The sequence below is a fragment of the Lepidothrix coronata genome, unplaced genomic scaffold, assembly GCF_001604755.1.
Source record: "Lepidothrix coronata isolate B3197 unplaced genomic scaffold, Lepidothrix_coronata-1.0 Scaffold0, whole genome shotgun sequence".
Lineage (NCBI taxonomy): Eukaryota > Metazoa > Chordata > Aves > Passeriformes > Pipridae > Lepidothrix > Lepidothrix coronata.
In genome coordinates, this window is record NW_016690180.1 from 968,766 (window position 1) to 981,490 (window position 12,725).

Genomic DNA, 12,725 nt, shown 5'->3' on the forward strand with positions numbered 1-12,725 from the left:
TTTTATATATTATTTGTTAATGTAACATCAGAGCACATCCATTTAATATATTTTATTTGAGGAGACTATTTTGTATACCAGTGTGAGTGTGTTTTGTTTATGCTTTGTGTACATCTGCAGGTGTTTAATTTAGTTGTGCATGCTGTTAGTAATTGTAATTGACATTGCAGATGTGTTTCCTAGCAAGAATAAAATATAAACATTGGAAAAACATGCAAATGGTAGAAAATTTGGGATGCAAAACAGTAAAAATTATTAAAAAAGTGTTGAAATTTTAATAATAGACTTCAATTTAAAAAAAAATTATTGAGGATTCACTCTCAGCTATCTTTGAATTTGTCACTTCTTGTTTCATTTGCACAAGTATTGTTAACCACTGTTGTATCACTGAGATTCTTACAGGAGATTGACTTTTGTCCACTCCAGTCCATGATCTGATCTAATTTTAGATTAAGCACTAGTGGGTGCTTGATCAGTGTACCTCCAAAGTATATGATTTTAGAGTCTGAAGTTGCTATTCCACAATAAAAAAAAATAGCATTTTAAATTCTAGTGTACAATAAGAACATATCAAATATCCCTTACAGGATTTCAAAACTTTATTTTGTGAACTCTTGAAAAAACATATGTGGTTTTAATCTGTATTAGCTAAGCTAGAAGCAGCAGCAAAGGTCAAATGTTAAATGTTTAATTTGGTTTCTCTAATTGTAGGGTCATTAAAAATGACCTAGTAGAGCATGGAGTCAGATTCTTCTTTGTATACTAGTACAATTCTATTGATTTTTTAACTGAGTTATTGCTAGTTTATTGTAGCGTGAGAGCAAAAGCAAGGCCTTTGAGTCCATTGCAGGCAACAGTACAATAGTTTCTCTAGACAGAGCCAGGCAACTTGATGATGGTCAAGGGAGACCAAGGATCATTTGCAGTACGAAAATCAGCACGCTTTAGTCCAACCACATTTGTTAGTGGTGTCCATGAATTCCTAATTGTCTGATTTAAAGGGAGATAGTTACGCTGACATGGAGGAATACTATACCTGTCTTTGCAGTAACTGTCATTAACATGAACAGTGCCACTGCTGTGGCAGTGGTGCTCTCAGTCTGGTCTCACGTGTGCATGTAGGCTGGTGAGCCCCTGCTTGCACATCGGCAAAAGGGACCTACCCCGTCTTGGTGCTCAGGTGGAGGCACTTATGTCCAAAGCATGTAAGTGAGGGGAGGGGAAGATCTGGAGTGTAAAGTGGCTGTTGCTGAGTATTACTTGCAGACTATCTTAAAATCAGGGTAAGGTGCCAGGTTTTGTGGTGAGATGTCATACCTTGCCAAAATATGCTGTGGTGTAACATCATAGAGTTTATCTTTCCCTCCCACGATCCTGAGCTGCACCTTGCTGTCGTTGCAATATGGCAGTCCCTTCCCCTTGATTTTGCAGCAGAAAAACAAAGTGTTCAAAGGGAGATTTCTCTGGGTGGAGGCTACAGGGCTTTCCCCAGTAGTTACTCACAACTAGCTATTAAAGTGAAAAAAAGCCAGGAAGTCTTTGTGAGCTGCATTTTCCATCGCTTTCTCTCATAGATGATTTCTCCCTTGTGGATATTCTGATGTCTCTTTTTATGTCAGGGCTTTGGCTTCAGTCTTTCTTCAATATACCTTGTGATGGATCACCAAAACTTGTGGGAACATAAAACCTTGGAGACTCCTTCCTCTCTGTGAAGTTTGCTTGAGCCTGTCCAAGAGTAACAATGTGGAAGAACTGAGAGTGCAGGGGTAAGAGGGACAGCAGTGCCACACCACACATTCAGTCATGAAACCGGAGCCTCCAAAAAGCCTACAAACATGTTTCCTGTGTGGGAACCCAACTTCCATAGCTTTTAATTTACTGTATAGTTAGATTATAGAAAAATTGCAGTTAAACACAAAGCATTTTATTAAGTGCAAAAGGTATCCTAATTTCACGTTCTCTTCACTAACAAATTGACAAATTTCTTTCATATTTTCCCCCGTCTCTTTCAGCAGTGGAGAGGAATAAGTTGGGTAACTGCTAGAAACCTGTAGCTATGCTCTCTTGCTCTCTGTTGCAAAGCATAAGTGCCCATTTCTACTTTGAAGCTTGGATGGTATATTTAATTTGACATCAAGGGGAACCTTGGATGTGTAAATATTAACAGAACGGGTCACAAATAAAGTTGGAACATTCAGCGGCACTTCACAACGCTGAAGTGAAATATATGAAGTGCAGTGTTAGTGAATGTTTATATAAAACATGCTACAGTATTACACTGAACAATTATACCTCTCTTATCTCAGGCACTTATCTCTAGCTAAAGCCAAGTGGCTTGCAGGTTTAAATTGCTCAGTATTTTTGAAGTCAGTGTGGTAATGAAATATGCTAAGCAGCTGGGTTTTATGTGTGAGCATTTTCGGTATTTTTTTTTTGGCCTGACTACTGTTATCTTTGAAGACACAAAAATGACACAATGTCCTTCTGAAGACACAGAAGGAAAAGGCCAAAGTCTAATGAGTTTAATTGCAAAGGCAATGTTGGTAGTTGCACTTAAACGTTCTCTTTAGCATTTGCATCTCATTTTGGCTGTTTTTGTAAGTCTTTTGTAGAGAAATACTTACATTATATGAGTGTAAATCCTGTGCCCCCCTCTTGTCACAGCCAGAAAGGGCTTGGATGACAGTGGGTTCGCTGTTCCCATGGTCAGGAGCAGGGTGGTGGGACTCTGAGGCCCCTTGCGCAAGGAGCTGATGGCCTGCCACCAAGCCTGTCTGACCAAGCGTTTGTAAAAGGATGGAAGTAGTGCAAGCTAATTTGTTGAATGTCTCATGGCTGCTGCTGTGTTGAATACTTGTAAAAGATGCCTGAAACCAGTTCAGAGCAGCAGTGAGAGTAAATCGAGGCATGGCTTTTTTATGGAGATTTAGAAATCATAATTATGCTCAGGTATTTGTTGGTATGGGTGGGTTTGTTGTATTGCTTTTGTTCTTTGAAAAGCAAAAGGCATAACCTGCTTTTGTAGCTTGTGTTCAGATGAGAAGTTCATGTTTGCTGTATAGTTTAAAATGGCAGAGTTTTTTTTCTTTTAGTGTGTGAACCACAAAAGTTGGAATCATATGTTGCTTCTCCTCATATTCATGATTATAGAAGATGTCTCCATTGTGATTGCAGCTATAGTTTACACGGAGGAATAGCATTAGGGAACAAATGCATATTGGATTTATAGCTTTTCTTAGGATAGTTCATCAAAGAGCAGCCAGCTCTTCTTGTGACATTAGCAAATGCTCTGTGCCTTGCCAGTAGTGCTTGAAAATACTGCAGTCTGGCTTTGGAGATCAAAGGTGGGATGTGCTTTCTAGGGGTTCTCAAAGCCTCAGCAGTATGGAACAGGTGTGGAGTTGTGCTTACCATCAAGACCATAAAAACCTACATGTGCTTTTACTTGGTTTCTTTTTATTTCAAATCTAGCACTCCTGAAGTTCCTATGCTTCTCACCTTGACTAGTCAAAGGTTAACTGTTTTTCCTTCTTCGCTTATTTCTCACTTTCTTCACTCTTACCTTTCACTTCCTACATTGCAGTCAGGAATAAGTACAAAATTCAGTGTCAGAATTCCTGAAAATTCCTAAATTCCTCCATATTGGGACCAGCGAAGCCAAAGAAGTAGGTATTTCTTTGTAGTCTGATACAGGAAGCCCAGCAACTTGGTGGTATTTAGTGCTGATTTGTAGCTTCTTGATGCTGCCTTCTGTGTTTAGCAGTGCTTTGCCAGGCATTGGTCAAATGGACCTCAGGTCCAATATGACATTTTAGAAATTTTGATCATGTCCCTGACTCTTGAGACAAAAAGCTTAGCATCAGTTTTACAAAGTGGAGTTAAGTCTGCCTGGAAGGAGCTGAATTGTGCTACTTAGAAGAGTAGCCAGACAAGTGTACATGGAGAAACAGTTCAAGAACTCTGAAGCCAAAAGTACTGATTTGGGAAGTGATTTATAAGCTGTTTTTTTGCAGGATTTATAGCCATTTTTTCTCAAAACGTCACTGACAAACCCTCCTCATACCAAGGAAGCAAATTGTATTTCAAAGATTGTGTCACCAAGAGAAAGAGATCATTTTTACTTGTTGGCATTACTGATATATTAATGGCATTCTCTAAAGCACCTTCATACATCTCAGGACTGTTGATGATCTGACAGCGAGTGGCTCTATTCTGAAATTATTTCCAGAACAAAACTTTTACCTCTTCATGTGTACTTTACCAGTAACTTTCAGATAGTTTCCTGTGACATTTGTAGGCAGTTTGACCTGTAAAATGTCAACAAGTATGAAGAGAATTTCAGAAAACCAGATTAAACCACTGATTTTGAGCTACTAGTATTTCTGCTTTATCTCTGGTTCTCAGTTCTCACAGTTGAAAATCCATCTGTGCAGCAGTGGCCCATTTTTACTCCTGGCCTTTACCCTGAACCCTCCTGCCTTTATCTCACCCTCACCTCTTCTGGGTGCTCTGCCCCCAGCTGATGACCCTGCTTTCAGGAAAGAGCCCTTCCCACAACTTTGCTTTCCGCTATCGTAAAACATAGGCAGAGCTTGAAGTGCAAAGTTTGTCTTTACAAGGGAATCTAAAGAGAACTGTGACTAATCAACATAAGCAAGGTATCAAGACCTGTTGGATTTGGGAGTACAAGCAATTGCTCTTTAGCTTACTTACTGTGAATATTAAAATACTCTATTTGGAGAGAGAATATTTATGGAGGTTTTTATTATTAGGTGGTGTGCATATATGTGTTGTCTCTTTATGGACTCATTTGCTTGTGCCCAAAAGTAGTGGTGCTTCCCTCACATGTAGTCAGGACATTTTACTGGCATCTGTACAGTGCACTCAGGCCAAGCTTAATGCAAATCAGTGTCTTCTCAGTAAAGATGCAACAAGAAGTCGTAGCAACTTTGATATATTTTCAGTTTTTCTTGCTACCTTTTTATTAAACAACAGCTTATTTTAAAAATCAAAACCAATGTTGTGCACCGATCATTAACATGAATAATTTTGTTATTTTTGGGTAAGTTTTTTTCTTGGTTTTGCTGATTTGAAGCCTTAGGGTTTGGGGGAGAGATGAGGTAATTGTATTTATTGTTTGCACAAGGAATGTAATATTTTTTCTGGAGATGACAGTGGTATGTTCAAGTAACGGTTTAAAACTATTTAAAGACAAATACATGTTTGGTGTGTAAAAGTCACTAACCAAAATCTGTAGTAAAATTATCTTGAATTTGTCGACCTAACTTTATGTAGCAGATAGCAAAGAAGTTTAATCCCAGAAATATAAATTCTGATGAATTCTGATGATCTGGATGCTACCGTTCCCCCATTTTTAAGCCATTCATTAAAAAGAAGGAAAAGAAAAAAAAAACTAAAGGTTAAGGTCAAAATATTCTGACTTTCAATCTAGTCATTCTTCTGGGCAAAAAAATACTACTCTTTTTAGGTCACGTGGCTCACTTCTGTTGCATTTAGGTTCCAGTGGCAAGAGTACTTGTTCTAATTTAGTGCATTCAAGATTTTAAAGTAGTTTAGTCAGACTTTTATGTTTGAACTAAAATAAATAGGCATATGGCAAGTGGAAGAACATGTAGTCACTTGGCTGCCTCAAAACTCTTTTGAGGTCAAGAATTTGAAAACAGGAACCTATAGTGCAGTTTGTGAGCACAATAGGAACAGCTGGTGCTCAGCACTTTTGAAAATGAGGTCACTTTATTCTTGGTGGAAATGTGCAAAATGGGTCATCTGGGCATAGGCTTAAGACAAAGGCTAAGCACGTGGCCATTTATAACGAAGTTGTCCATGTTTCCAGAACTAACTGGTTAAAAGGATTCAGTTAAACAGGGAAACACTGGGATATGTCTGCACTTTCCCAACTTTTGGAAGCATAATTCCTGCTAGGAAAATAAATTACTGCCATGTATTTTTGAAGATCTGCTTATCCTGAGGATGACATCATCCATATTTTCCACAGTCACCCCTCCCTCTGATGCCTTTCTGCTCATCCTTCACATAACCTACTTTAGGAAACACTGCTCCATTGTACAGTCGTTGGGAACACTGCTTCTCCACCAGTCTCAGCCCTGGGAATTCCCTGGTCCTGCCAACAAAACAAAGGAGAAAATCCGAAACATGCACAAACCCCAGAGCATCACTAGCAAAATCTAAAGATGCATTAGGAAAGATAACAAGAACTCAACTTAGATTTGACTTTTGATTCTTTCATTATAATATTCTATTCAAAATATACATAAGTTGATGGCATTAAGGCCATGTTTTGCACTTTTGTTAATTGAATAGCTGTTGCTAACACATCCAAGGTGATGGTATGAGTCACAGGATACAGGTATATCAGAGTTGGTAAATTTGAGACCTGCTACTGATCGCTGTTGACTGTTGAAGTTTGGTAGGAGAACTCATGTATTTCCAATAGGAGTGTGCAGGTCTTGAATTCCAGACCCTGCCCCCCATCATCCCAATAGCCTGTACAAGAGATCATAGGAAAAATTCAGATTGGAAGGGATCCCAGGTGATTGTAGTCCAGCCTCTTCCTTGTGAATATACATTATTCCTCTCAAATGGAGTTGAATCTTTGTACATAAACAGTGCTTTTTAAATCAAAGTAAATTCTGTTAATTTAATTGTGGAATAGTACATGCAGATCACACTGGCTTTAAGCAAAAGCTTGAAGTCCATGCTAAAATAAACTGCACTGCTAATTCAAGGACTACCCATTTTGTCATTAATGACCTTACTTTAAAGAGTGTTTTGTAAATCTAGCCATTTATTGCTTTAGTTACAAAAAAATACTGATTTTATTTATTACATAATACTTCTGTGTCTTTGTTCTCATTTTTTTATGCAGTTTTGTGACCGGTTGGTGGCATAACCCAAGAAAGTATATAGCGTCATTGGCAAGAATAAACAAAGCAGAAGGGGGAAAAACCCCTATTCTCAAATCCTGTATATTTTGCCTCCTGAGGTGGACCTGTGCTGGAACTAGTCAGGGCTGCGTCTCAGAGCTAGCACCAGATTTCAGATGTGCCCATGAGAATGGTTCGCATTATTTTCTTATTATCATAAGTTTCATTTACTAAGGCAGGCTTGAAGATTGCCTTTGTACAAGTGAGGAAATTTGCCTGTCTAAACCAGGCTCACATTTTGGCTAGTTTCTAACAAGAACTGTCAAAAAGAGCATGGAGGAAGATGACAAAGTGGTGACAGCAGCAGTACAAGGAATTCTGGACTGGAAAAGCAAAATACAATGAGATAGCTCCATGGTTGGCAAAGTGCAGCCAGAACTAAGCTGGGGTATCGGCATACATTGTTGCAGAACAGTGTATAAATTGCTTTTATAGTGTGTGTTATAGGTTTGGATTTGAAAAGTGTTTCTCTTCCATCGAAGAAACTTCCATTGAACTATATATATGATGTGATAAGTATTCAGTGACAGCTAAGTAGTTAGTATAAAGATGCATAACAGGTTGGGGTTTTTTCTCCCTACTACAAGGTCTTAGATGTCTTTCAGCAGTCAGAAATACTATCTTTTGATACCATGTGGCTTTACTACTTTCAGATTCACTGGTAGAGGAAAGCACTTAAAAAGCAAAGCATAAGATTCCCACACTGTCTTTCTGTCTTAAAGGTATGTCTTGGATGAATTGCTGCATTGAAGTGTAATTAATCACTAGCTGGGAGATAGAACAAGGGTGGCTGGCATAGCAGACAGAAGAAAAATTGTCTGTGAGATGCCCAGATGAATGGGCCATGTCTGGAGGAGCAGTGGTGGTGTCTGTCTTGTTTTCATGACATGTATTGTGTCTCCCTTTTGACTTCATCTCAAGTTCTAGTAGACGGTTTTCAGGTCATGACGGAGACTTCTCCGGCTTTTGCAATCATTGTAATTGATTCTGGCTTTGCAGAAGAGGTATTTAAAGGGTAACAGTAGTATTTACTAGTCATTTCACAGCACGTTTTCTGTTTCCTTTCATACTCATTTGAAACTGTTGCTGAACTAATAAATATAACACTTCATAAGTTATTTCTCTAGGATGTCATGTGTAGTCACTTCCACCTTTGCAGAAGTTGCATGCTAAAGAAGCTGTGTATGATGCGGATTCCATTTAGAAAAGACCCATTTCTGGCATCCCCGCAGTATCTTCTACATGACCATGTTTTTCTTTCTTAATCAGAGCTAAAAGTTTTGTGCATGTGGTAGATGGATAAAACTGTGTGCCCTATAATAATGCAGCAGTGATTTGGGAACTCTGTATTGCGTTAAACATTTACCTTGAAGTGAGCAGTTTTCTTTTCAACTTTCTACACAACCAAGACTTTCAAGTCTTGTCTATTGATATTTAGACTTTAGACAAGTCTAAATGTCAATACAGGTAGGTTGCACACCAGTTGTAGTCCTGCTTTAAATATAGTCATTGAAAACATTTAGACTGCATCTGTCCCCTTAATGTGGAGCAAGAGGAATAGAGGTGCAGCTCTTTAAGCCTGTGATCTGCCTGGAGAAAACTGTCGTCAGTGCAGAGACCATAAAGCAATTTTAGGGATGCCTTTAGAGGACAGTGCACAAGCATTAAGTAGGGTGACTTCGGAAAAAAGAAGGTATATTCCGGGATAAGACTTCTGCATGCTTGAGCTTCAGGGAGACAGTTGTAATTAAACAATTCCTGAGAGCCCAGAGCAGGGCAAGGGGAGAAGCCCAGAGGGCATCCGAAGTTGCCTTCACCAATCTGACATTCTCCATTAGGCAGTAACAAGAGGAGACCAGAGCATAACCTAATGTGCTGGATGTCTGTGCTGCAACAAGAAAGGTGCCCTGGATTGTGAATTTATACATTTTAAACATAAACGACCCACTGCTCACCAACTCTGCCTAAGTCAAAACACTTTACTTCCTTAGGTACCTAAGCTAGTGACCACATAACAGCTCTGATCTCTTCCCCTGTAAAATGCAGTGTTGCAGCTTACCATACTTTGTGTTGACTCATGCGTCAAACCCCTTGATTTAAACAATGTTCAGGTATAATTAGCTTAGTCTGCAATATTCTAATATTAACTGTCATAAGAAGTTTTTACTGAGCACCTTACCTGTGCTAAAATCTTTGTCACCTGCTCTGAACTTTCCCCCCCACCATTTATGTTGACTGTGGAAGAAAAGTTTATTCAACAAGTAATGCATGTTTGCATGTTTACATGTTTGCATACGTATTACAAATACACAGACATTTGTTTCTGCACTTTTAAACTTTTCTGTGTCTTTTTTTTGTTCGTTCTGTACTGTTTAGTTTATTTCAATGCAGCTTACTGTGATACTAAACACTGCATCTTTTGTAGTGTTTTTACATTCTTAATTGAAAGCTGGGGAGGCCTGTGTAGATTCTTTGTCACGCATATGAGCACATAATGTAGCTTACTTTATTCTGTCTCCATGAGTCTTGTTTTAAGTGTTTTCTGTCTATCTTGTACTTTTTGTGCTATGGGTTAGATCACGTACATGATGCTTTTGTTTTGATTTTGTGGACAGGTGACTCCCAAACTCGAGATCCTTTGTGATTTTCTTTGTCACTCTGAATACTCATACGAATCTATATTTTCACAACTTACTATGCTCTGTATCTCTGAGCAAAATTCATTTAATGTACTCTTGAAGACCAAACACAGTGTTTTGTTGATGTTGCTACAGTGGGTTTTCATTCCTATTTCATTGAATTAATACATTTTTGCCCAACAATAATACTGAGTTCTTCAAATATTTGGTGTCAGATGCTTTTGTCTTAGTCTTTTTCAAGAGTATTTTGGCCAACAAAATTGAGTCTTTGCTGTTTTTAAATTGCTTCTCAGAGTAATTCTTAGTATCTGTCACATTGTAAAAATACTTGGTGTATGAATCTGAGGGGAAACAGTGGGGAGGACCTAAGGGATAATTTCTTAGCACCCATAATGATGGTGAAGTTTTGGTTTAGTCTGACCTCTGCTGGGTAAGTCTTGGACTTGGCTCTTCCTCTCTATCTCAACACAACACTGCTCTCCCTTTGTATTGTCAGTAACTTCTCCACGACCAGAAATTCAAGTCTTGACTCTACAAGCACAGACTTCACCTAAATTCAAGTGACTGGTGTGCAGATGAAGAGAAAATGCCTTTCTATTCTTATTGTAATTATTTATTTGTCTTGCAGTTTGGTACCTGTTGTGTTGGGGACATAAAGTATTGTAAATACTGCAAAGCCTTAAACTCTGTGTAGTGAAAGAGGTGCAAAATACATGCAGAATAAAATATTCTCCTACCTTTTATACTACCAGCAAATTCTGTCAGTGAAATAATTGTGCACAAAAGAAGAATCCAGATTGTTAACTATTGTTTGCAAGAGAAACCTCACTTTGGAATTTGGGGAGTGTGGAGTAAATTATCTTTTGGGAGATTGGGAGCTTTTATTCCCTCTTTGTGCAGCAGAACCATTACCTTCCTTATCGTTATGTGTAGAAAAGGTGAGTTAAAAACAACTTCTGTAAATGATGCATAAATTTAATTGATTTTTGTTTTAAAAATATCAACAAGGAAAAAAGAGATAGGAGTGATTCTTAACATTCTGTCATTCAGCCCTTGTCTGATGATGAGAACCTCTGTGTGTGTGTGTGTGCGTAAGGGAGTATGTATATAAATGGAGAAAACTGTTGGTAAAATAGAGCCCATCCATTCTGAAATGAATAGTCCCATCTGCACCAAGGATGAGGTATGTTCTTTAGCATTTGAGTCACTTCTTTCTAGTGGTTTGATGTTAATCTCTGTTTTCCCAAGACACCGGGAGAGCAGTGGGAATTTCCTGTCTGCTTCCAAATCACTGCAGCTACCAGAATAGCCATAACTGTCTTACCACAGGGGCTAGTGAAGTCCCCCATGATGTCTGCAAGGCCAGACTGCCTGGGAGTTCTTCGAGACAAAGCTGGGTTACAGACCTGCTACCTGTCATCACTGAGGATGAGAAAAGGGAAAAAATGGAAATGTGGGGTACCGTATTCTCTCATGTCAGCTTGACTTGATGGAGGAGTGTTGTAAGGGAAATGGTGTGCATACGCTGTTGTGGCACACATTCAATAGGGAGCACTGTGCTATGTGATGGGGATGTAAGTGGTATTTGTTTTATGGGGTATTATGGAACTCTGAGAACTTGTTAAAAGCTGTGACTATAACTTGCTGATTTTTTTTTCCCCTCAGCACTGATACCTCTACGTTGTGAAACTAAGGTGATTTGTTAACAAGTAAAAAAACTGGAAGGAAAAAACCCCCAACCTTTTGAGTTTGTTCCAGCTGCTTTTATTTAGTTGTATTTTCCTTTAAATATGTAAAACAAAGGATGTCCTAGTGCGTGGGAAATAGAGTTTCTCATTTCTAACTAAGCTTATATTCTTCATATGGGAGGTACAAGCACTGGTATGAGGAGGATGGGGTTTGTGGAGGTAAAGTGTAATACCTGGTTGTGTATTCTCAGGAGACATTATCTGTTGCCTGTGTAACTAAATGTGTAACAAGAAATGAAGATTGGTAACCCATGGAGGCAACCACTGGAAAATTGTCTACCTGGGGTCTCATAAACTGTCTTGAGCTGCATCTTAATGAAGAGTTCTCAAGTGATGCATGCCTAGACTGTGAGAGATTATGGGTAGATATTAACAGGACATTGAGCTAATTGCTGACACAGAGCTGGTTCTCCTTCTTTCTTGCCTTTGAACCTTAATTACATCCTGAGAATGAAGACTGGACCAAGACAGAAAAATAAAATATAAAAAAGAACCCTACAGTACCCCAACCCACCCCCTCCCCCAAAGAAACAAAACCCCCAAAACAATCAAACCTCCAACCCAAAAAAGGGTTCTTGGGAATCAATTTTGGATAGCAGGTTGTGGGAATGAAGTGAGGGTGCTGCTGCCTGGAAGGAATTTGACTTCTGCAGTAAACTGGGTAGAAATTCTATCTCTCTGCACTAACAGGTTGTTCCATGACTAGAAGTGCTGAGCAGCATTTGGAGGCTATGGATTCCACCCTGCTTCCAGTCCTGCCATCTTCCAGGCCAGCAGATGAGTCCTGTGTCCAAACAGATGTGTGGAAAATGTGTTCAGGATGCTCAGTCCATCCCTTCATTCCCCATGGTCAAGTGAAGAGCTTGTTAGTTTTGTCTCTTTGGTCTGGGTAGCCAAGGGACCGCTGTGCTGATGCTTGCTTGTTGGTCTGCCCTGGTCATAGACTTGTCCAGTTTTGCTTTGAAGGAAAAGCGTTTTCCAGACACCTTCCCCTTTAAAAGCCAGGGTTTCATTATGGATGCTGTCAGCATCTACTGGCAACCCCCTCAGGACAGGTCTCTCTCTCTCTCACACTTTTTCCTTTAAATCTTTTGTTTGTTTGTTTGTTTAGCTTAAATCTTAAGAAATTACATCTGTTTCCTGATTGCTGTAGATTTTTTTTCTCTCAGGAATTTAAAAACTGTCTCTTTTTTTTCTTCACAACTGTTTAGATCCCTTCTGCCTCCTCCACTCCCACTTCCTTCATTTTCCATCTCATTCTGGAAGAGCGTTTCCCCTTTCTCATTATATCATGTGTGCTCTTTTGCTCTCCCCCATCACTATCAGCCCTCCTCCCCCCCCCCCCCCCCCCCCCCCCCCCCCCCCCCCCCCCC

General features: G+C 39.3%; 1 protein-coding gene across 3 annotated transcripts in view; it reads left to right on the plus strand.

Annotated features, from left to right (window-relative positions):
- STOX2 (storkhead box 2) overlaps nucleotides 1-12,725 on the plus strand; it is a 101,281-nt gene that overhangs the window by 40,819 nt on the left and 47,737 nt on the right. Inside the window, exon 1 of one of the 3 annotated variants that reach the window (XM_017804474.1) lies at nucleotides 7,668-7,687. The exons of the other annotated variants lie outside the window; for them this stretch is intronic. The gene's annotated coding sequence lies outside the window, so the exon portion shown is untranslated. Of the gene's footprint in view, nucleotides 1-7,667; nucleotides 7,688-12,725 lie in introns of those variants that run through there. 3 annotated transcript variants of the gene reach the window in all.